Below are 23,827 nucleotides of genomic sequence, written 5' to 3'. Positions count from 1 at the left end.
CTGTTTCGCTTATGGTGGTGAGGACTGATTTGTTGCAACGGTATAGACATATACATATTCCTCGTTTCAGAAAATCGAGCCAATCTAGTCGCAATTGATCAAACACTTGCACATTTCCAAAAACTAATATCTCAAAAGACCAGCAAAGTCTGCTGATAGTAGTTTTCTTCCTTCAAAACTCATCAATACAAAATACGGCACCTACTGGCATCTGTAATATAGCGAGATTGAGAAGACCTACGAGAATGCGAACAACGAAGCTCTGCATCAGCTAGGAAACACTAATTGCGACATATGCTAACATAGAATGTTTGGATCATCCACGTTTATGTAAGCAAGCAATCCCTTTTGGCATTTGGAGTGATCTCCGAGTATTTGCGTGCTATATTCGTCAGAGATGAGAGACCGCGCTCTCTTGTTTGACACTGATGACAACATATGATGTGTTTCCCCCTATGCCTAAATTAAAATACATTTCTTTTTTAAAATTTAGAAAATTTTCTTGAAGCACGAGAAAAAAGAAAAAATGACGCTCATCCTTTTTTCTTTTTAACCATTAAAAATCCGCCAACCGCTCAGAAAATCCTCTAGATTAATTGAGCCTGTTATTGGGAACGAGCTTCAAAAAAGATTGTTAATATTCGAACGGACGTGAGACTTCAATTTTATAGCGTGAATGAAATATTCGTGAAGATACCGCCACCAGGTAATTAATTAAATTAATTCTCTTCGACTCTCACGAACGGGATGTATATTCGGCGTGTCTTGTTTCAAAACTTAAAAGAGGTTACTCTCTCTCTCTCTCTCTTTTGAACAGCGATTAATTTATGATCGAGTAGTACATAATGATGCAATTGTCTTGAAACGTTGGAAAATAAAATAAAAAATGGTATGAAATTATTATTTTTTGAAGGCCGAGCATTATTGATTCAGCTGAGATGACAGGAGCTCTGAAATTTTGACATTTTCTCTGAGCTGGATCATTAATATTATTATTATTATTTTTTAAAGAAGAGGCAAAAGAGGAAAAAAAATTGGAACACTGATTAATGGACAATATAGGAATTTTTGTGAGCGTATAGAAACAGTAATCAAAAAATGAAACTTTATAGATCAGATTGGGGTGGCCAACAACTGGCCCGTGAAGTGATTTTGTACGGCCCGCGACAAGGTAAAAAGTACCGTGAAAAAAATTAAATTTGTGATCATTATTTGAACTATCGGTTCCAACAGCAGATTTCTTGATTAACAAACTGCTTACAAGCTTCTTATTTCTAGCGGCGAAATCAATTTAATAAATAACTAATTAATTCACTTAATAATGGAGCGGCTTATACACCGAAGTCGCACCAATGATGCGGCCCGCGACGCTATAGATTACCGATTATGGTGGCCCGCGACCAGAAAGAAGTTGGCCACCCCTGTTATAGATCATCTTTTTTATTATTGATGATGATTTTCATTCAAGTAAACTATAATTTCCCAACTTTTTTTATTCCATCGCCACTTTTCCAGAAACTTATTTCCCGCATCGCCCCCAACGCAATCTAACCCATAGGATCCTATGTTATACCCGTAGCTTCTGGAACTTTCCATCGTCCCCAAGGCGGCGTTAACGCTCACGTTGGGAATCACTGAAGTAAACCTTTTCCAATGGGAGTTTCCATCTTTCATTAATGCCTGAAAGAGACATTGGCGTCTTTTTTCTTTCTTTCTTTTTTTTTGGATGGCATTTGCAAGAGGATTTTCACACCAAACAGTCAGTCAAAGGGATTGCGTCTTCATTATACTGTATGAAGTTGGTCTGTTTTTCAATTTTCACAAACATGTAAGAAACGGGAGCAATAGTGCGAAATATACGGTAGGAAATTATAGATAGCTCTAAAAGTAAAGTGTTCCGTAGTGAGTTTTTCTTTTCTTTTTTCGAGATCAAACTCGGTAATTAATTGAAATAAGCTCTTAATAGCGACAACAGTTTGCTTTGTGAGAAAGAGGCGAAAGGCTGAAGTAAAATTCTCAAAGTATACCTTCATCTGAAGACGTGCACGACTTTTACTGCAACATTCAGCTATGAATTGACAACAGTTAATTTCACGGCAATCTTAAAATTTCCCCGTTTGGGTATTTCTATGTAATCTTCAGGAGCCAAAATGTATTTCGTAACTGAATTAGGTTTCTAGTGTTCGAATTATATTTGCATCACGTGTCGCTGATTGTTACTCAAATTTAACACTTTTTAACGCTCGTGTACATCCGCGTGCTATGCGTTATCCTTGATTGGTGTGCTGAAATTTCCCATCAATGTATATGGATGTAAAGAAATACGGTAAAACCACCTCTTAACGGACACCCCTCAGATACGGTGACCCCTCTTTTACGGCCAAATAATATTTTTCCCCCGTATAACGAAAGTATACATTTCAAACCTCTGATTAACGGTCGCCCAATTTTACGGATGACTTTTTTTTGTCCCACCGATATCCGCAAAAGAGAGGTTTTACTGTATTACATTCCAAGCCAAGCAACGCGCACTAAATGAACGTCAAACTCGGGAAGATCCACTGATGGTCGACACATCAAAAAGACTTGCGTTGTGCCTACAGGAGTTGAAATGGCGGGAGGCTATGGCGCCGTGATCGCAACCGGGTTTCGTATGGGTGAGGGGAAAAAAAGAATGTTCGGCATATTTATTTTTCACCTTTCTGTCAAAGTCATCAAGCATATTCAGACGCACCTTGTTATGTACTTGGAAAGGACTGTATGCAGTTTTCATAATTTAAATTCGCTTTAATCACTCAAGATCGCTCTCATTATTTTATTTGCTTATTTATTTATTTTATTTATTTGGGACGTAGAACTATATTTTCGAGTATATTTGTATTTGTGTAAAATATATCTGGGGGGGGGGGAGGCACGAATCGAGTATCGTACTAGCAGTAAGCTCGACCTTCCACACATACTGAAGAAGTTAGTTTGAAAAGACAACCGTGTGTTGTTGAAGTTACTGCCAAATTCTGAAGTGTGGCCAATTCGCGAATGGCCAAGAGGTTTAGCCAAAGTCTGATTTTCAGAAATGATCCGGGCTTTGGCCGGATAATTCGAGGAGTTGTCGGAAATTCCTAGCCAAAGTTCGACAAGTTCGATTCGGTCCACTAGGCACCAAATTCACGTTTTTTTATCGCCAACGTGCGATGCCTGGCCATATAGCTACATAGTAGTAGCTATATTGGGTATTGCATTTGCTCCACGTGATGACAGAAAAAAAAGGAATTAAAAAAAAAAAAAAGAAAAAAAAAGAGAGATTTTTGAGAAAAAAAGGGAAATTTGAGAAAAACTATTCATATAATAATATAGTTTTTCTGTCATATTTTGAAGGGGCTAGTGAGATTGCCACATAGTGGCTGCGATTTGATAGGTTGTCACAGCTAACGCGTAGATAATTATCACGAAAAAATACGCCAAGTTGGCGATGGCCCCGAATCATGTCTTTTGTTATCGGACTTTGGCCGCGAATCTCCAGCCACGGCTTTTCTTTTCTTTCAAACCTAGCCCAACTCCGGTCAAACGCTATGGGAAATTTACTACCAATTGAGTTGTGCCGGAAGTGTGAGTGTGTGTGTACCTAACAGTCTGACTGCGTATGTGGTGTCGTGCGTGTATTAGCACTGCATGTGTATATTTCAAATTGCGAGCGAAGTGTAGTGATTGCACCGTTGTAGGCGTGTTGCTTTCTGTGGCGAGACATTTTTACCGGGACATACGCGCACTGGCTGTCCATAGCCCGAAATCTGGACATTGGCGAGGTCAATATTCAACGAAATCGACAGTAACAAGCACAAGGGATGTTGGAACACACTGCGCATGTGCAAACTCATAAACGTGCGATTTCGATGGGAAAATATCGCCAAACGGTTTTTATCATTGAAAAATAGCTATCGAATGCGAGGAATGATCACAATGAGTTCAATAAAACCCCACTCAAAAAAATTGGTGACTTTATAAAGTGGTACAATTGAGAATTTTCGCATCATAAGGACTTTCGTACAGCGACCTTATTACATGAGAAGGGATCTGTGAGTGACTTTGTAGCTAGGTTTCGTTGTCTGTTTTTTGATTACGCTATAGGAAAACATTTTTTAAAGACAGTTTCGATTGTGAACCAACTTTCGGTTGGTTATACGAGAAATATTTCTCGAGTTAAATCCCTTTTTCACTTTTTAAGGCCATTCGCCAGTTATTAGCGACTGGTTTATGACAGGCAATAAATTTAGGGGGGGAAAAGAAAGTTTGAAGTATTCATTAAAAACAACATGTTTGTGTTCACTAATGCTCAAAGGATTTTACTCGAAACGAATATGTATTCCCAAAATGCCAAGACGGTTTCTTCAAACGTATGCGAAAACATTAATACGCGAAAAAAGATAGAGGGAGTCGTTAAAATGCTTAGCCATTTAAAGCGTTTTTTTTTAATGTTCATTCCGGAAAGAACTAAAACTCTCGAATGCATCTTTATTATTTTTGAGAGGGAATGAAAATAACATGGCCATTATTCATTTGTTATTTAGCGGAATTCACTTCTTGCTGTGATGTATTTCCCGGCTCATAAAAATAAAGGAGCTGGAGGTAATTAAACAGTTTGTGTTCAAGAAAGTGAAAGTGGGGAATCTGTATACAAATATTGATGATAACATCTACATTAAGACGCGTGTGTATATCAGGGCTGGATAAATCTATTGCCCGACATGCCCGGGGGCATGTAAAATGCACACAGAATAGGAGACATTTTTTTAGGGTTCATGGGGAAATTTTGTGAGTTGAAAGAGAGAAAATTCAACTTCACGAATTCGCATTAACCAGCTGTTAAAAACCTTTGTACGGATGGATAGCGGAGAGCGACATCATCCTCGGATGTCGCCATCTGGTGGCATTGTCAGAAATTGTGAGCTTTGGCCTGAGTTAGGTCCGACCGTCCATGTACGGTCCCGTTCAGTGCACACGAGCTCCAAGGAAAGATTGAGATATTCGTTGCTTCTGTAGTCTAGTAGTATAGGGCGTGGGTTCGATTCCCCGCAGGGGCAGTTGAATTTTCCCTCTTTCCAAAATATATCTTCGCATCCATCCAATTGTTAAAAAAATTTGTATGGATAGCGGAGAGGGACGTCATCCTCGGATAAATATATATATACTATTATTATTGTTGCGTGATTCAAAACTCAACATACAAACTTTTAGGGGGTCGGTAGAAAACACAAAAACAAAACAGTATCACATAGGAATGTATTACCAGAAACCCCAACCTGATCAGTTTGAGGATAAACGAAGTGGCAGAAATGACAGAAGCTAATAATGGGTAGAAAATTTTTTTATTTTATAGCGATACTTTACACGAGGACAGTACGAGTGCACGTTAAGTTTCACAACAAAGCTCTTACTCATTAGTAAGTTCTAAGTTCTTACCATCCACACACACAGTTATGCGATACATGATCCTATGGGGTCATTCAAGTATTACGTCAGCATCGAGAAGGGGGGTTACGTATTTTCTGACTTTTGATGACAAGGGAGGGGGGTTTGAAGGCTGCTTACGTCATCAACCACCCCTTTTTGAAGATATGAATTATTCTAAGCTATTGTATGAAATATTCTAATTTTGCTGACGGGAGGAGGGGAGGGGGGTGGGTCAAAAATGACTGAAAATCTGCTTACGTAATACTTGAATGGCCCTGTGTGATTCTGGTTTTTTTTTGTGTGTGTGTGTGTTTTCTACCTCCCCTAAAAGTTTGTACGTCGAGTTTTGAATCACCCTGTATACTGTATTTATATACATATTTCTTAATATTGAAATTCTTCACTCAGTATTTTCATCTGTAGAGAACAACACATTTGTGTTGAATATATGGGGGAAAAATATTAGGAAAGGGAAATTGTGCTTTAGGCCAGGCTATAAAAGTTTTATGGTTATTTATTAACCAGACTATAAATTTTTTTTCTTTTATGAAACTTTACAATTGCAACCAATGATCTTATCGGTTGTATTTGCTTGAGTGTGACTAATATGGCTCACTGGTTGCATTTGTCAAGGTTAGTGTAATACCAGCCTTAGACCAGGTGGCCATCGCACTGATCAAAACTCGGGGGGGGGGGGGATTGTTCAAAATCGGTCCGTGTGGAAAAATTCTTAGTGTTGTAGAAAATTTTGAGATTTAACAAGGGAATAATTTGAATTTTCTTTAATGCAGTGCAGTGCTCTTAATTTTCTATATCATCTCCGTATTTTCCTCAATAGATAGTAGAACATTCGTTTTGAATGCGCGGAAAAAATTTGAAAACTAAGCAATGTTTTTCGGGCATGCATTTTTTGTACATTTGCGGTCAGGCATGTGAAATTCTTTAGATTTTCCCAGCCCTCGTGTGAATAAAACTGTTAGAAGTCCCGAAGTTCCCCACAACCAGATCATAATAATCCACATCATCAAATATAGCAGTAATTAATTTTAAATTGCAACTATTCATGGAACGACTCCAAAAAAAAAAATCAAAACCATGTTTACGTTTTAATGAAAAATTACAGGATGAATCATGACTTTAACCATTATTCCTAACTCGGGAATACAAGTCGGTGCATTGACACGGATGAGGATTGGATCTGGTGAGAATCGGAATGCGGAACATGTTTTGATGACAGAATTGTTAAGTGGATGTCGGATGATATATCCATACAATGATCGTAATTAATCTTCAAGGTGTACGACAATAGCCGGGAAAAATTGTTTCGGAGACGTAAGAGTAAATGTTATTGCATGGCTACACATAGATCGGCGGTGCGGACTGTTCGCGTCAAAAGATTTTTACGCGGCTTGATAAAGAACGTTGCCGTGTACATGTAACTGTATAAGTTATTTTCTCCCACAAACTAATTACTGTGACAAGAACTAAAGGCACAAATGGAGATGGCATCGAGTGAAAGGGAATCAGAATAGAAAAGTCATGTTTCATCATTAAGCCACGAGAATATTTGTTCGAGTACAAGCTCTACACATGCAGAGAGAGAGAGAGATAGAGAGAGCATTCGCGCAAATTTGAATACGGTATGTCAGCTGTAGCAAATCAGTTGCTCCTCCTTTAATTTACGTCCGACTTGGCCTCTATCTGAAGCAAATGACAAGCAGAAAAGGACCATCCTAAGCTAAAAGCTGAATCGTGTCAAAGGAATTAGGAAGACGTTACACAAACGATAGCGGGAGAAGAAAAGGAGCCAAAAAGAAAAGAAAAAAAATCGATTGTTTCAGTCCATTCAAACAGGATAATTGGAGAGGCGTCGACAACAGGAAATCGCCAGGAAAAGATCAGAGAAGGGAAGCTGCATCAGAGTTTCCTGATGTGTTTCCAATCTTTGAGGTTGTCAAGGAGAGGAGATTGTCAAGGAGAAAAGAATGCGACAATTCTAATTTTAATTCTCGCTCCAGACTGATTTGCTTAACGGTTATATTTGATGTTGGAGAAAAGTCTCTCTTTCACCTGATATTAAAAAATAAGTTTTAGACTTTTCTGGAAGTTTATAACTTTTCTGTATGTTAGTAGGCACGCACGCTCAGATGAATTTCAGAAGTTTGGTGTTGTTATTGGGCAGGAATTTTGTAATCACACATGAAAAGTTTTAGGAGCCAATACCTTTGACGACCAGTCAACTATCCCGAAGAGATATCGAAGCGTTCCCGGAGGATAGGAGTATCTGGAAAGTTTTATTAAAAACAACGAAAAATACCCGCCTCAGACGAAAGCAACAAACAATAAATTTATATAACCATCTTGGAACACCAACATCCGTCAATCCGAAATCATATAACAGATAAATAAAATATAACAATCTACGCCAACGGGCAATCAAAATTATAATCACGATTATAAGGTGATGGCGTATAACCGTCGATCCCATAAGAATCTAGTAATCGTAGCCAATATCAAAGGATACACAGCTAATCTACATGCAGTAAAGGAGCCAATACACAAATTTTTTAGTCACCACAGTGAGCTTCCGCCTGGGATTTGTCAATATCCAGATATTTCAATATAGCCAGCGTTATAATTAAAAGTTTTGAAAGCCCGACAAGCGTTATTATAAATGCAGTCAAACTCGGTTGTAGCGACACCTTGGTTGCAACGGCAATATTACGTGGTTCTGGCGGATTCCCATAGAGAATGATGCGAATGAACTTTGCTTACAACGTCGACGAGAATGCAGCAACCTCGGATGTAACGGCATATTTTTCGTCACTTTTGTTCATCGTTTTCCCAATGAAATGCCTAGAAGGTGAGCTTAGCACATTGTGGCAATGCTTATTTGTCTGTTGTTTTATTATACCTAACGCTGAGAATGAGATTCAGCATGCGTTTGATGCTAAGACTTGCTCATTGACATGACCCGTATTCGGGACGTTCCTGTATTTTCCCGTAATTTCGACACTCCCGACTTCTTTTCTAAAGAATTTCCCGTTTTTCCTCTTCGAAGCTTACTCTAACTCATAATCTTTACTGGCACCGCAGTTGAAGGTGATTTTCAGTATGCGGTGACTACTAGTTAGAATGGATAATCTAGGAGAATTTTAAATATCTATTCCAATATTTCTGGTAGAAACAATTTCAGTCGTAAGGAGAATCAACATTTCCAACAAATGTTGATTTCATGTTGACCCAACACATCTAAGATAGAATATTTAGCATTAGAGACAGCTCTCCCTCTCTAGAGCTACGTAAGGCATTAGTCAAACACCGCTAAGCTCAATAAACATTCATTGGGAACTATTTCTTCTTTTGCCAAACTATAATTGAGCTCTATCAGATGATCAATGGCGAGAAAATTCCTCATTTACGCTCGTAACGAAACGAAATTGGCATTCTTCCGAGCAATAAATAGGGAGAAACAATGGCAAAAGATCCCGTTGGGTAACGCTATTCAGTTGAATTGCGAAGAGAAATAGCGAATTTTAGGGGGGGATAAAACACATCTGATGTCCTTGTTTTCGCTTCGATAGACACAATACAAAAATTCTAATTAAGATGCAGTCGACAGAACTTTCATTACGCAACTGGAAATCCCTGCAGAAATAAAGAGTAAAAAAAAAAAAAAAATAGAATGGATAATCGAATGAATTAAGAAGAAAATCAATATGATTTACAAGGAAAAACCGAGAGGAATTGGAAACTACTGACTCGGAATACATTTTTGCATTAAGGGATTCATTCGAATACATAACTCTTATCTCTGGCTTCCAATGAGCATCGAATTTAACAGGTTAATGAGTTACTGTGGCCATAATCTTTTTTCATATACAGGGTAGTCATAAATAAACTGACACCACACAGACGTATGTAGCTCCCATTCTGATAGAGGTACGTTCATAAAACTAGGTATATAGGATATATGGGTCGCAGGAGAAAAGAAACGTGAAATAAAAAATAGTTCAATTTTTTACCACCAGGTGAAAAAGTGGTGCTTTTTATCGGATTATATTTTTCCTCATGGTCCAGATAAAGTATATACCAATACGTCTGCCACAACAGGCACTACTTAGGTCGGAGTAGTGTCAGTATAACGTTATTTGGATCATGGGAAAAATATAACTGCGATGAAAAAAGCGCCTTTTATATGTTACGGTATAAGCCGGAAGACTGGGTTTTACCAAGGCGAGTTGGTAAAGGCCCAAAATAAGCTTTTAAATGTTTTCATTTCCGACTTTTACCAATCCAAGCCCGTTTTAAATGAATCTTCACATCATGAAATCACTTATTTCATCTCCTGTCACTTATTTTTTAATCAATAATTGTATAATAATTAATAATCAACAAATTAATAAATTAACTACCATGAACTACCTTTAGTTCCTGATACTAATTAAACACTCATTATAATTCAAATTAACTTGTTATTTAGTTTACTACAACAGCAAAAGCCCCTTTTTAATGAATCAATGACGCCTATTAATGAATTAATAATCATAATTATTTAATATACCTTCATACTAAAAACGGGCTATTATGTGCTCGGAGTAAATTTACTTTTTCTTCGGAAAGTATGAAATTTTAATCAAATAATTAATAAAAAATACTTACAATCTAGCATCAGGAACTATTAATTGCCGTGGAGCTTCTAAGGAAAGGGGATTTGTTGCCTTCGTAGTCTAGTGTTTCCAGGGCGCTCACCCGGCAAGTGAGAGGACGCGGGACATTTTCCGCTAAGGGAAGTTGAACTTTCTTTCTTCCTAACTTCAGTCAACTGTTAAAAACCTTCTTAAAACGGACTTTGATTTCACTTTCGGGTTTTCACCAACTTACCTTGGTTAAAACCTAGGTCTTACCGGTAAATCCTGGGTATCACCAGTCTTCGAACTTTTACCGCTACATATACAAAAATTGCGATTTTGTCACGAATTGGTCAAAAATGACCAATGGTCACGATTCATTCAATAGCTTTTAATGAATTCGCCCATGAATCGACTCAAATCATTTATGCGACGAAGAGCCATTATTTAGATACGTCTAGAATTTTTATTTCTGTCCATACGTTTCGGCAAAGTAAAATCTAATACCGTCAAAAATCTGAGGGAAAAGGTTTCGAGGTTTTAAATAAATTGTACTCCGCCGCACACGTCAAGATACGTTCAAAAATAAAATAAAACAGAAAACACACAAAAATCGCTCCCAAACGAAAACAAATGTTGGAATCACTAACCAGAGATAAACAATTTGCAGCATCCGCAGAAGAGACACCAGATACGGATCCAGTTACGTAAATTGTATTCCCGGTCGCATCTTCCTCAAATTGGATAGGGAACCATTTTTCAACGACTTTGAAAAACGAGTTCGTTTCTCTTAAGACTTTTTCCTCTCAAATGGTGCGGAAAGCTTTCCATTAAAAGTACAGAAAACTCAACAAGGGAAGAGAGACGACCTGAAATTCATCAGTTCTAGATTCCGAGGCCCTTTTTTGGGGGAGTGAGAGGGCGAAGGTGCCTGAGACTTTTGGAGAAGGGGGGTACCGAGGAACAAAAAAAATAAGGAAAAGCGGCAAGAAAACACAACAATTCATTTCCGCAAATTCGAAAAGTCTCTTTCTCCGTAGGGATTGAGATTTCCATTGAAATCTTCATGCATGAACTGGTGGAAGCAATCTTGGAAATTTCCGCCTTTTCAACAGCCATGTCATTAACATTGAACACTTTCTTTACTCTTTCGTTTTTGAACTAGGGGAGCCTATAGATTAAAAAAAATATCTTTCCGCCTCGATGACATTTTTATGCATTGCGACATTCGGACAAACATGAAAGGATACGGGAGAGAAAAGAAAAATGTATTTTATATTTGCTCTTAGAGTCAATACATGCGAAATGCCTTTTTCAACCAAATCGTCAAGAGTTATAACTTGAAAGAATTTGCTCGGAAAAGCGTTATGCAAACAGTTTTTCATTCTTATTTTGTGCCAGAAGTATCCGAGCTAACGTTTATTGTTTGTTTCGTTCCTACGGATGTAATATTATCTCTCTAAGAATACAAATTATCTCTACGGAAAAATAACTTAGAATTACCCAAATTAGATCTACTGTATGATTAGATTTGTAATGCTAATGTTACTGTTGGCTTTCACGTTAAGTTAGCCTTTATTATTCGACTTGAATGCTAAAGTTGATGATTTATTACAAGATATATACTAAACTAAAGTGAACGAACCGAGCACGACCAGGCTCTGTCGCGTCAGTAATATAAGGGGCCGTTCAACTATTACGTCAGCAAATTTTTTGCCATTTCTGACCCCCTCCCCTTGTCAGCAAAATTTTGTCATCAGCTCTGCTCCTCTGAATTCTACCGCATATTGGTGGGATCAGAGACGTACACAGGAATGGGGGAGGGGGCTCGTGGATTCCTCCCCCCCCCACGAGTGTCAAAAATTTATTTTTTTAATGCAAAAATTTTTTTAATTGAAATTTCTTAAGAAAGTACCTTTATATGTTATTATAATCAATTTCTGTTAATTTCAATACTATTTGAAGGATAAGAACTCAAAATTGCTTTTTAAGAAATTCATTGCGACCTACCCTCTAAGTCACCATGTATGGGAAATCGCATAAAAACCCTTGGCCTGCGGACAAAATATGGCCCTGGGGGGTTATCTGATGCGGCCTGCCCTCCTCAAACCTAATTTTGTAAAAATAAACTAAGCGGTAGTATAGTATAGTATAGTATAGACCCGAGTACGCCCAGCCTCTGTCGCTTTTGCGATAAACTAAGCGGTACATTTACAGATAGATTAAGTGACCCGTGGTACAATTCCTGAGAATTTAAGCGGCCCGAAGCACATTTTCAAATCACTTAAATGACTCGGGACACAGTTCCAGAACACTTAAGCGATCCGTGACACATTTAGAGATCCCTTGAGTGATTGATTGTCATCAAAGAATGCATGGTTTCACATGAAACGCAAACGCGTATCGAAACGGCCGCTCCGCAGGCGTTAAAATGGCATTCCTTCAGAAATTTATCGGGGGAAAAAGAGCACCATGTATGCAAATGTAACCTGGAGAAGAAGAAGAAACGGTATGTAAATATGCGTCACAGTAAATAAAAGGCGCGGGCTCAGTATTACTTAAATGCGCTGTTATCCCGTACGTTACAACTGTTAGAACGGTTGCACGCTGGAATAACTTCAGAGGGCTGGCTGGCGTCAGCGCCTTTTATTCACAGTGATGCAGATTTGCATGCGGTTTCTTCTTCTTTCCCAGGCATTTACATTTGCATGCATGGTGTTCTTTTCCCCCCGATAAATTTCTACAAGAATGTCATTTTAAGGCCTGCGGAGCGGCCGTTTCAAAACGCGTTAGCGCTTCATGTTAGACCATGCATTCTTTGATAACAATTGTTGGTATTAGTGTTTACTATCACTTATTAAAGTTTTTCCCTATTTTTTATGAATCACCCTGTATTTATGTAGATACTAGTTTTTAGAAAAAAAATGAGTATCTCTAGCCTATGGTCTCTCGAATGCTGGTTCAGTGCTCTACCAACAAAGCCACAGTGGCAGATTGAATATTTCTCCTTTGGAGAGCGGCAAGGGAAGAGACCCGAGTTCGAGTCCCGAGATGAAATTTTTTCTAAAAATCAATATCTCCACTTAAATTGCTAGTTTGTTAAGTATATCTTGTGTTAACAAGTACATCTTTCTCTATTTGCTGATTTATTATTTTCGGTTTGTAGTTGATACTGATAGTTCGTCTTAACGAAACCACGAAAATGGTGGTAAGATGCTCGTCTACCATCGTGAAGGTTGTTGTCAGGGTCCCGGGTTCGAACCCACGGGAGGATATAGATAAGATATTTTCCCAAACGGACTCGAGGCGACCACCGATAGACAGCACCTTCACTTCCAACCCATCTCACTAATGGCAGTAAATTGCAATATAGCGATATGGCCAGAGTTGGTGTTTGGCGAAGTAGTACGTGACATAAAGTGTTCCAGACTCTGCCACGAAGTTGGGCTGAAAGAGATCTCGGCAACGGGATAAGTCCAGTGGCAAAGTGCTGGCATTCATTCGTTCAGGTCCCAGGACCACCGTTATCAGAGGCGAAGCCCGTAAAGAAAATAGAAAATGATCGCGGGGGCTCCTTCGAGTTATCATTTACTCTCATTTATTTGTTGTATTTTATTGAAATATTAATCATCATATTTTTATAGATGAAACACAGCTATCTTGTTTTATAGTTATAAAAAAATTGGGTTAGGGGAGGGGGGAGCGGTCGTACCTTTCCCACACCTCTGAGGGCGGCTTTGATCAATTTAAGTGAACATCTATATGTATGTAAAATAACCAGCCATGGTTATTTGCAGCGTAAAAATAACATGGGCCCCTGGGGCCAGCACACCTTGTCACTTCTTAACCCTTCCCGCGTGAACCGTGACAATAAATGATGACCGCTTGAGACAGTCATCGGTCAGCTCTCTTTGTACAAAACTGTCCAATACGCGAGCAAAGACATGTTGTGTGGAGAAACAAACTTCTCTAACTTTTCTCATACTCGAGAAAAGGTTTTGACTAAGGTTGAAGGTAGTAAGGTTAAAGGTTTGGAAACTCATGACTAAACACCATCCGGCCAAAGCAAAAGTCAAACTGCTGCCTCTCAATATAAACCCACTACAAGGACATTTTTTTCTTGGTCCGCAGAGTATCGTTATTTCGAGATTTCAGTGCGATATAATTACTACTAAGAATTGGAGATTAAAACAAAATCTTTTGACGTTTCAAATGCGCAAAATATTCAAATTCTACGGAATACCATAGACTCTGTAATTAACGAATAAACTTGAAGCAATGTTAAAATAGACATTTATTACAGAAACAAATAAAAAAGGGGCGTTTTTACAAAAAAAAAAAGTTTGAAAATACCCAAAAAAAGGCATTTATATGGCATTTTGCCTGAAAACTTCCGGGCGCTACTGATAGATAATAAAAATATTCGATGCTGATTATAAAGAGTAGTTACACATGTACAATAATATATTTTCAAGCGATTGCTCTCAACAATATACTATGAGAATGGGTATAATTTATTCTAAATGATAAAGAATAGTTAAGATTCAAGTAAGAATGTAACACGTCACACACAGAGAGGGAGGAAAAAGAGTGATTTCATTTCTTTCTAACCATTTTTTATGATGCACATTATTTAGGCACCTGTAATGAAGAGGAGGCTTGTCATCCGTATTTTAATTATGTAATAACAGGTTTGCCGCTCCAAGTGATGTCGCGGAAAACGTAAGGAGAAAAAAAGCAGGATAAGGACCAGCGACTGGGTATAGTGATAATACTGGCTCACTCCTTTGGTGAAAGATGGTGCATTGGTCAGCTATTTCAAGGAGCTCTAGACATCATGTACTGATGCTTAAATTATGGGCGAGCAAGTGAAATTATGCAAGAATTCCAAGATCATGAAATTGGGGTCTATCTATGGCAGGCTACCTTACTATCAAGGTGCCCAGATGCGTGACTATTATGTTATGTTATGTTTTAGATACAGCATAGCCATTTCAGACAATTTATTCGAATAAAAATCCATTAAAAATTATTGCAGAGCTTCTAGTGGCAAAATACGGGAGAGATAGTGAATTTTACCTCTGGTAATGGAGTAAGGCAAAGATAAATGAAGGACAGTGACAAAGTTTGCTACCTGGTCAGATTATTGGATGTTGAATATTCTATAACTATGAGAAACATGGCGAAATCGACACCAAGGAAGAGTGAGACACATACCATGACACATATGATCAGGGCACCGCAACTGGGGGTGGGGGTCTAGAGCCCTGTGTGTCGAAACCAGACGTGACACAAATTTCACCCTTTAACCTCTGATTTAATATTACAAGGGGCGGGGGGGGGGTCAAAATGTGTGCACGTCCCGGCTGACAAAGCATCTAGTTGCGGCCCTGATTATGATAACTTGTTGAACTTCATATAAAGTTAGAATCCTAATAATGCTCCAGAGCATCGTCCCTCAAACTTTCTCTTTAAACTCAAGGATCAGTAAAATGTCTTAATACGACGCATCACTAACTCATAGCTTGAGTAGAGTGACGGTATATTTTTGTGACCCCTCCCGTACTTTACGGGACATTGCCCCAGTTTTGGTCGAAACGACTTTTTTTTATACACAATTGACACTTTTCCCAACAAAGCTTGTTTTAATTTGCAATCCTTACTAAAACGGTGAATAAGGAAATAGTTTTCATAATTATATTACGATAACTCTGACTATAAACATACATCTCACATATTTGTTACGATCAATGGTTTTTTTTCGAACTGTATTGCAAATCACTGCTATTTCCGGTGAAACTGTTTCTTTTCCACTTATTAGTGCATTTCGACAGAATTTTAGTATTTTTGTAAGGATTTTCCGTATATTCTATTGAATTGTTTCATATAATTTAGTGTCTCTTGAGTGTCGAAAAGTTAAGAAACGCTACTATAGATAGGCTCAAAAAAATTTAGTCATATCTCTCCTTCAAAAACGAAAACCGATATTTACGGACCCAGAATGTTCCACCATACCGAAGAATAAAAAATAAATTTTACGGGAAAAAAAAAAAATTATTTTCCGCCTGAAGAAACGGATTTTATCACCGTAAGTTTTTCCCCAAAGACTTATTTTCCCCTTCTATAGTTTTGATTGATATGGATGTATACAAGGCAGCAATCTTATTATATGAGCTGAAGATGATTGAAAACACCAAAAGTTCACCAACCAAAGATAACACGAAAAAATAAATGGGACCAAAAAAAAAAAAAAAACAAAATAGAGGAACTCTTTAAACCAAAAAGAGAAGAAAACGTATAAAAACAGTTGTTTCCTTCTTTGCGGGAGAAAAAAAAGGAATAAAAGAATTTGTGAAGAAACGAAAGGATTGCCTATCGTCGGTGGCAGTCCCCCACAAGAGAGAGTTAAAAATACCGTTTATTTCCGATAGAGGGGGGTTTTCGAACTGGGAAATTTTCTACCATTGATCAAAAAGAAGAAAAAAAAAATACTTTTTTCATACAAAAATAAAAACTTTTTACGTTGCAATACATGGATAAGACATCTATAATTCATGCACCTAAGAATCTTCGAAACATTGGGACTTCTTTTTCCTACTTTCTCTTCTTTTCTTCTGTAACTTCGTGCCGTTTCGGTATGGAAACGGATGGGTTTTTTTTTTTTTGCTGCGAGCACAGGACAAAGTTGTATATATTTAAAGAGGAGGAGGTCTATGATCGTGTCCTTCAGATCGCATCCTAAAGAAAAAAAGTTTCTTTTTTAAAGAGGGACGATCCATCAACTCTTTGAAAAGAAAGTCCTCGGGAGAAAAAAAAACCTCAGAAAAAAAACATGGCGTTGTGTGTGTGAAAATGGAATTTCTGGTATAGACACTCCAGAAGAATGAACTGGAAAAAAAGGAAAGAGGGAGGAGAAAACTGGTCTAACTTTCTTCCGCCCCGTTTTTTCACATATTCCTATGCTGTTGTGTTCATAAACGATGGATCTAGGTGAATAGACCCCCCCAAGAAAATGTTCCGAACACTTGAAGAAAATAAAAAGTAAAAATATATCATCATTTTCAGACGTTTATCTATATTTCATCCGAATTTTTCACGTATCCGCCTCGTTTTAGGCTTTTGTTGGTGGGAGTGTCAACTATTTTTTGAAGAGATTTTTTTTTCTTCTTTTAAATCAAATTCTTTAAACAGTTATGATGGTTATTGGCATCATTCCAGAGGGTTTAGACCAAAAAACCATCTGCTATGAAGTAGTTGTTTTATACAGTGTATATATAATAAAAAACCATGAGTATGTATTGTATTAGGAGATTTCTAGTCTGTTGAGTACACAATATGTTTATGTTTGAGATAAAATATAGATTAAGCAAGAAAAATGCCCATAAAATTTTTTATAAAAACTACCGCTTACATGAAACCTCCTTAAGATATCGCGTTATATTCTGAAAGTTTTCTTGAAATAAGTTATTATAGAGAACTGAGATTCTGTTTGTTTTTCTCAAAAATCAATGTATAAAATAAGTTTTCTAGAATTTCTTATGCAGTGAATTTTGGTTTGGTGATACAGTCCACGCTGCTTAATGCGATCACATCAGGACTCGGGGGGTTCTGATAATAATAACCGAATGGTACTTATCTGAAAATGTCCCGTTTACAAGTACGGTGACCATACATCATATTTAGACGAACAGAATGTATGGTAAACGGGTATTGATAAAACGGGACAACTTTTTTCCTTCCCACATAATGGGTTGCAAAATGTTCAAATTCGTTCTACTTTTTCTATTCTATTCTAAAACGGGACTTCTTATTTTTCCCTTTAAGCTAAAAAGTTGTGCATTTTTGTTATTTCAGCCATTTTGAGGTGTTAGAATGGATCTGTCTGATGCACGAATTACGATATATTTTTCAATGTACAATACGCTTCATATATCACTTGAGAGAGTCTCTCGGTAAAAAGAAATTTGAATGTGGTCATCTGAAAGAGACTGATCAAGAACTGAAGGGAAGGGCTTTTTCCAGTCATACATTTGCCTTCATTATACATTATAAGGAAGGCCATTGGAAAAAAGAAGTTGAGCAAGTACATGGAATCACAGCGAATACTAGGGACTGATTATCACGGAAATGTTTGTCAACAAGGAATGGTGGAGAGAACACCTTCCAGTCTCTGACGTAGTCTCGCAGTCTGATAACGATAACTTCAGCTGCGGAATGCGCAGAAAAAACTTTCGAGGGGTGGGGGTGGGGGGGGGATAATAACATCATCCGAAATCCCGATAACTATAAACGAACTTTTTCCCCGTGTAATGATATTGGTGCGTTCCGTTCTTTGCAAAAAATAAATAAATAAACTGATAACAATACTCGAATGATAACATTACCGGTGATTCTAATAAGCAGCGTCGACGGATGTATTTAGATCAAAAGATCTTGAGGTAGTAATATATAATGGGAACGCCAAAGCATACATAAATATTTTATCAAAATTTCTGAGTAAATCTTGGCAATGTTGATTAAATATTATTAAATATTCAACAAAAATCGCGATCTTGGGATGATTTATCTTCTGTTAAGGACTGATCATAATGTTCGTCGTTCCCGTGAAGGGGATTGATATTTTTGCCCGATAAAAAGAACTTTAAATTACTATTTCTTCTATTTTTTTTTTTTGTTATACCCATTTCTGTTGCCGTCCTCTGTTATCACCTCCGTCTTTGCGTGATCTGGGAACATTACACAAACTTTCACATGTTGGGCAAGATTGTACGTACCCTGGTGCGCAAGACCCCCCCCCCCCCCTCCACCCCGGCACTTCTTGGCAGTGATATATTAAGGACGAAAATTGTTTCTAATCGTCTACGAACGGCACAAGAATGTTCCGACCATGTGAATCATGATCATCTTCCTAATGGTTTACGTAAGGAAAAGTGTTGAAGCAAATGTCACAGAATGAAGAAATGGGAGGGGAAAAAAAAGGACAAATGTGTGTGTACGCAGTGTGTGTTATTTTTCAAGAATCTGAAATTTATGAAATTCAATGGAGTTTATACTTTTTTTTTAAATCTAAATATACAGTGCAATCTTTAGTCCAGTAATTTTGTGGTTAAGGGGGTCATACAAGTATTGCGTCAGCGTCGATGGGGGGGGGGGAAGGGGTTGTCGTGTTTGCCGACTTTTGATGAAAAGGGGGGGAGGGGTTGAATGATGCTTACGTCATCAACCATTCCTTATAAAAATACGAAATATTCTTAATGGCATCTTTACTGTGTGCGCCATAAACGAGAGGAAACCTTTCCCTAGGTTGAGGGCACCTGAACTAACAATCTCCCTATTAATAAGTCCTCTAACAGAGCCTCACTTCAGTGATCTCTAAATGTTCCGCGGATCCTTCAAGTGGTCTGGAAATGTGTCCGGGCCACTCAAGTGTTCTAGAAATGTGTTACGGGCCACTTAAAGTGCTCTAGAAATGTGTCGCGAGCAGCGTAAGTGCTCTGAAACAGTGCCGCGTGTCACTCAACTGATCCGTAATTATGCAGCCGATCACTTAGGTAATCTAGGAATGTGCTACGGATCACTTAGGTAATCTAGGAATGCACCGCGAGTGATGTAGAACTGCACTGCGGGCCGCTCTAAAAATGTAGCACATATCACTTAAGAGGATCTCCAAATGACCTCATAATTGTACTGGAATCGTGCAGCGGGTCATGTGTCACGGGCCTACTCGAATGATCTAAAAGGCACATTAAATTATGTGGAATTGTGCCATGGGTCACTTAAGCGATCTGTTAAATATGCTTCTTAGTTAATTTTTACAAAATTAGATTTGAGATGGCGGGCCACATCAGATATCCCCGAGGGCAACATTTGGTCCCCGTGCCATGGGTTTAGCATATATGGCTTGGAGGATGGGTAGGAATGCGTTAGCTGGTAGGGAGCGCAGAACTGATGAAATTTTGCTGACAAGGAGATGGGGGGGGGGGTCAAAAATGGCTAAAAATCTGCTGATGTAGTACTTGAACGGCCCCTAATCAGTGCATATGGAGTGTTATGCATTCAATTTTTAAAACTTCTACTCTCAGAATGGCCTTATTTTTCTTTCTAAGCTACATAATTTCTTATTTTTGTTCTATTCGGTCTCGCATATGGTAACCAAAGTTATGATCAGAGTTCCTCTGTTCTGAGGTGTCTACAGCCCTTACCACCCATCAGAAAACTATGAAGCTTCAAAAACATCTTGATGAAAGGATGGGTACAATTTTCAAACTACCTTTCGAGACAGAAAATCCTACGCATAGCTTTGGATTAGGATTCACACTGTACGTAAATGAGTTTTACCTGCAAAGCACGTTCTTGTAAACAGTCGAACTTGGTGAAGAAATGAGATTAGAAATGCTTCGGCGCTGGAGATGTTTAAATGGAGCAGTTTGGTCACATGTGCACTATAACTTGCATAGAAAACACTCTATAGTGGAAGATGTGGTAACCTACTTATTTCGATCTCTTCCTATCTCTTCATTAAGACACTTTCAAAGTTACTTAGATTTTTCTGAATGATTACAGCTTTACACAGCTCAGAACTGGGGAAGCTGCAATTATGTACACCCAGTACTGTTGTCTCATGCAAAAATACCGTATGCCTCTCTAGGAGAGGGGGGTTCAGGATATTGATAGTGCTTGTCTCATGTATACGTTACCATAAATGTAATTACCGGTTACTAAGCATACTTGTCAATCGTCTTGGTAAGTTTGATAAATTCATCACGTTTACCGGCGAAAATGCATAGTACCCAAGCGTTGTTGGTAAATTTGATAAATACTGGAAACACTTTTACCAGCGATTATGCTTAATACGTGGCCGGAACTAGACGGGGCAGGGAGCGGGGCAACTTCTCCGGGTGGCAAAGTTTAGCCTGAGATAATCATAATTATTTTATGGGCAGTATATTTATATTTTATCATAATTATTGGTTTTTTATTTCTCCTGTTGGGTTGCTGTATCTTTGATATAGTTTAGATGTGTATTCGACACCCATAATTTTTTATGGGCATCTTTGGACACCTCGTTGGACATTTTGTCTGTTGGGGCCTTTGTATTTGTATGAAAATCCTGGTTACGGCCTTGCATAACACCCAAGTGTCGTTGATAAATTTCATAAATACTTTAAATCTGTTATTATGCGTAAGAATCCAAATGCAATTGGTGAATTTGATAAATGTGAAAAAAAATTCGCAGTGAATCTAGTATGGGTAACGCACATTGTCGTACCCCGAGATAATGGTAACAAATTTTACGATCAATGTAATGATACAATACGTGTATGAAATATCATGTATAGCATATCACATAGTACGATTTATCACGAGTCGCTTGGGTATGATGCATAATCACCGGTAAAAGTGATAATTTTTTTAGCACTTATTAAATTTACCAACTACGCTTGGTAAATACTATACATAATTGTTAAAATCGTAAAAGTGATAAGTTTTGGGAAATTTCTCATACTTTCAAAAACCAGAATGCTTGGCAATTATGCATAATAACCGGTTATTATATACGATAATCGCATTTGTCACATTTAATGTGACATGTACATACCAATTTCATTTACAAAACTATCGCGTTTATAGAAGTGCAGTAAAAACTTCGATTAACCCTCACCATCCGGACCAGGGCAGTGACGGATAACAGAAATATCTTAATACATACGTACAGTGACGTGACGTGATTTTACGGCGGGCTTGGGGTGAAAGTGAAAATAAAATCCTTTAAAAAGTGAATAAAACATGCATATTGTACTTAGTTTTACACACACACACACAAAACGATCAATATAAAGTTCAATGTAAGATCAGATCAGGCAGTGGCGACGTTGAAAATAGCGCCCTTTATGTTTTATCTCTTCCAAAATTCTTTGACAGTCATGGCATCATCAGATAAGAGCAAGCCTTCAATAAAAGCTTTTCTGTAACGTTGCTTCATATTTTCAATTATGACCTGGTCCATAGGCTGTATAAGTGGAGTTGTATTCGCTGGGAGAAAGAGGCATGTTATTTGGCCATCATCTGATGATGGTGATCATCACTTTTGAGTCAGCAAGAGGGGTGTGTTGGGGCATTGTCCATTAACAGCAGTGCTTCCTGCGGCACCTGCTTTTCGGCGATGTGAGCTCCAACTTGAGGCACGAAAAATTTGTGGAACCATTCCGAAAAAGTAGTTTCGCCCATCAAAGCACGTTTTTGTGCATAATAGTTCACAGGCAATGCGTTCATACTTAAATTTTTGAAAGCACGTGGTTTTTTGGATTTACCACTTACAAGCAGGGGTAATCTATGATTGCCGGTAGCGTTTGCACAGACCATAGCAGTGACCCTATCTTTTTTGGACCTTAAAATCTGGGGCTGTTTTTAACGTATTTTTTTAAGACGAAGACGGATGACAGAAACTGACGGTTAATCGAAGTTTCACTGTACATGGAAAATCTTCTAAAATGCGAAAAGGAAATTATAGTAACAAAAAATGAAAATTTTTTAATCATTTTTAGGATATTAAAAGCAAAAGCCTGTATCAGCTTTTTCAGAAAGTATTTACTGTTGAGGTGAAGTACGGAAAGACCATTGTTATCGATGGTATACTTTGCTTATAGGTAAATCCTCGTATTTATTGCTGGAGACGCCGTAACTGCGTGTATGACGTTAAAAAAGAAAGAGTCGATACCACCCATTACTTTAAATGATGTCGTCTTTGTGCATCTCGGATATGATCGCAATTAAGAGAGCGGGAAAGGCATTATCGCACTAGAATTCATTGCAGTATGTTCACTCCGATGTGTAAAGTTGGAAAATTTCAACGGATAATTTGCATCATTTACGTAATGGTTATTATTACTTGTCTTCTGAACATTAACAAATAAATTATCAACAAATAGCAATTATGAAGAAGAAAGGCAAACAAGGTAAAAATCTAATTCCATACAAAAGAGGATGTTAACACTTATGGAAGCCATGGATTTTCCATCCGAAAATCTACTTAGAAACAGAAGGAATGCCAATGTCCCATGTAATAAGGAATTTCCATCCGCATTTGTGAGATTGGTCAGCTCTAAGGCAACCTTCCGTTCCAACTTAAATGGAAATACGCTTAATGCTAGAGTAGAATCCCACCAGAGGTAATCCTTCAATGTGTTTCGTGTCCTTTCGAGAGGGAATTATAATTTAATCTCCAAATAATTCCAAGTTATTATCCTAAGTTAAACCAGTGAAGATTGTATTATTAATGGAGGCAGTCGATCATTTTGAAAGTCACATTATTATAATTTTTCTTCCCTAGAGTGCTTCCGAAGAAAACATTGGCTGTGCTCTCTAGATAGTGAGGTGAGAAAAGCTAATTAATGGGAAACGGTCTTAATTCTTCTGAAGCAGCGTTTCTCAACCTATGGTCCACAGACCAAGATGGTTAGGAGGTCCGTAGGCAGACTTGATAATTGAATTCAAATTGAATGAAAACTTATTACATTGAATGTAACTCATATTAGTAGTGTAAAATCTTTTTTTTTTTTTTTTTTCAAATACAGTCGATGCCGCTTATTAGAAAAACGGATAATGTTATCATTCGGGGGATTTTTATCACCTTTGCAAAACAACGGAACAAGTTTTTTTCCGTCGAAAGTTGTTTTGCGCATTCTGAAGATAAGGTTTAACCAAGCACCAAGCTTAATTAAGTTATCGTTATCGGGCTGCAAGTCACC

At 37.9% G+C, this 23,827-nt stretch overlaps 1 protein-coding gene across 1 annotated transcript in view; it reads right to left on the bottom strand.

Moving 5' to 3' along the window:
• Window positions 1-23,827, bottom strand: part of LOC149088779 (fibrillin-1-like) — a 269,191-nt gene that overhangs the window by 226,940 nt on the left and 18,424 nt on the right. The gene's annotated exons all lie outside the window — the stretch shown is intronic.

This window comes from Pholcus phalangioides, unplaced genomic scaffold (assembly GCF_987345545.1).
Source record: "Pholcus phalangioides strain wild (caught in Gottingen) unplaced genomic scaffold, Ppha-v1.0 ptg000003l_1, whole genome shotgun sequence".
In the NCBI taxonomy this organism is placed as follows: Eukaryota; Metazoa; Arthropoda; class Arachnida; order Araneae; family Pholcidae; genus Pholcus; species Pholcus phalangioides.
The sequence above is the reverse complement of the archived record's forward strand: the minus strand, read 5'-3'. Positions and strand labels throughout refer to the sequence as shown.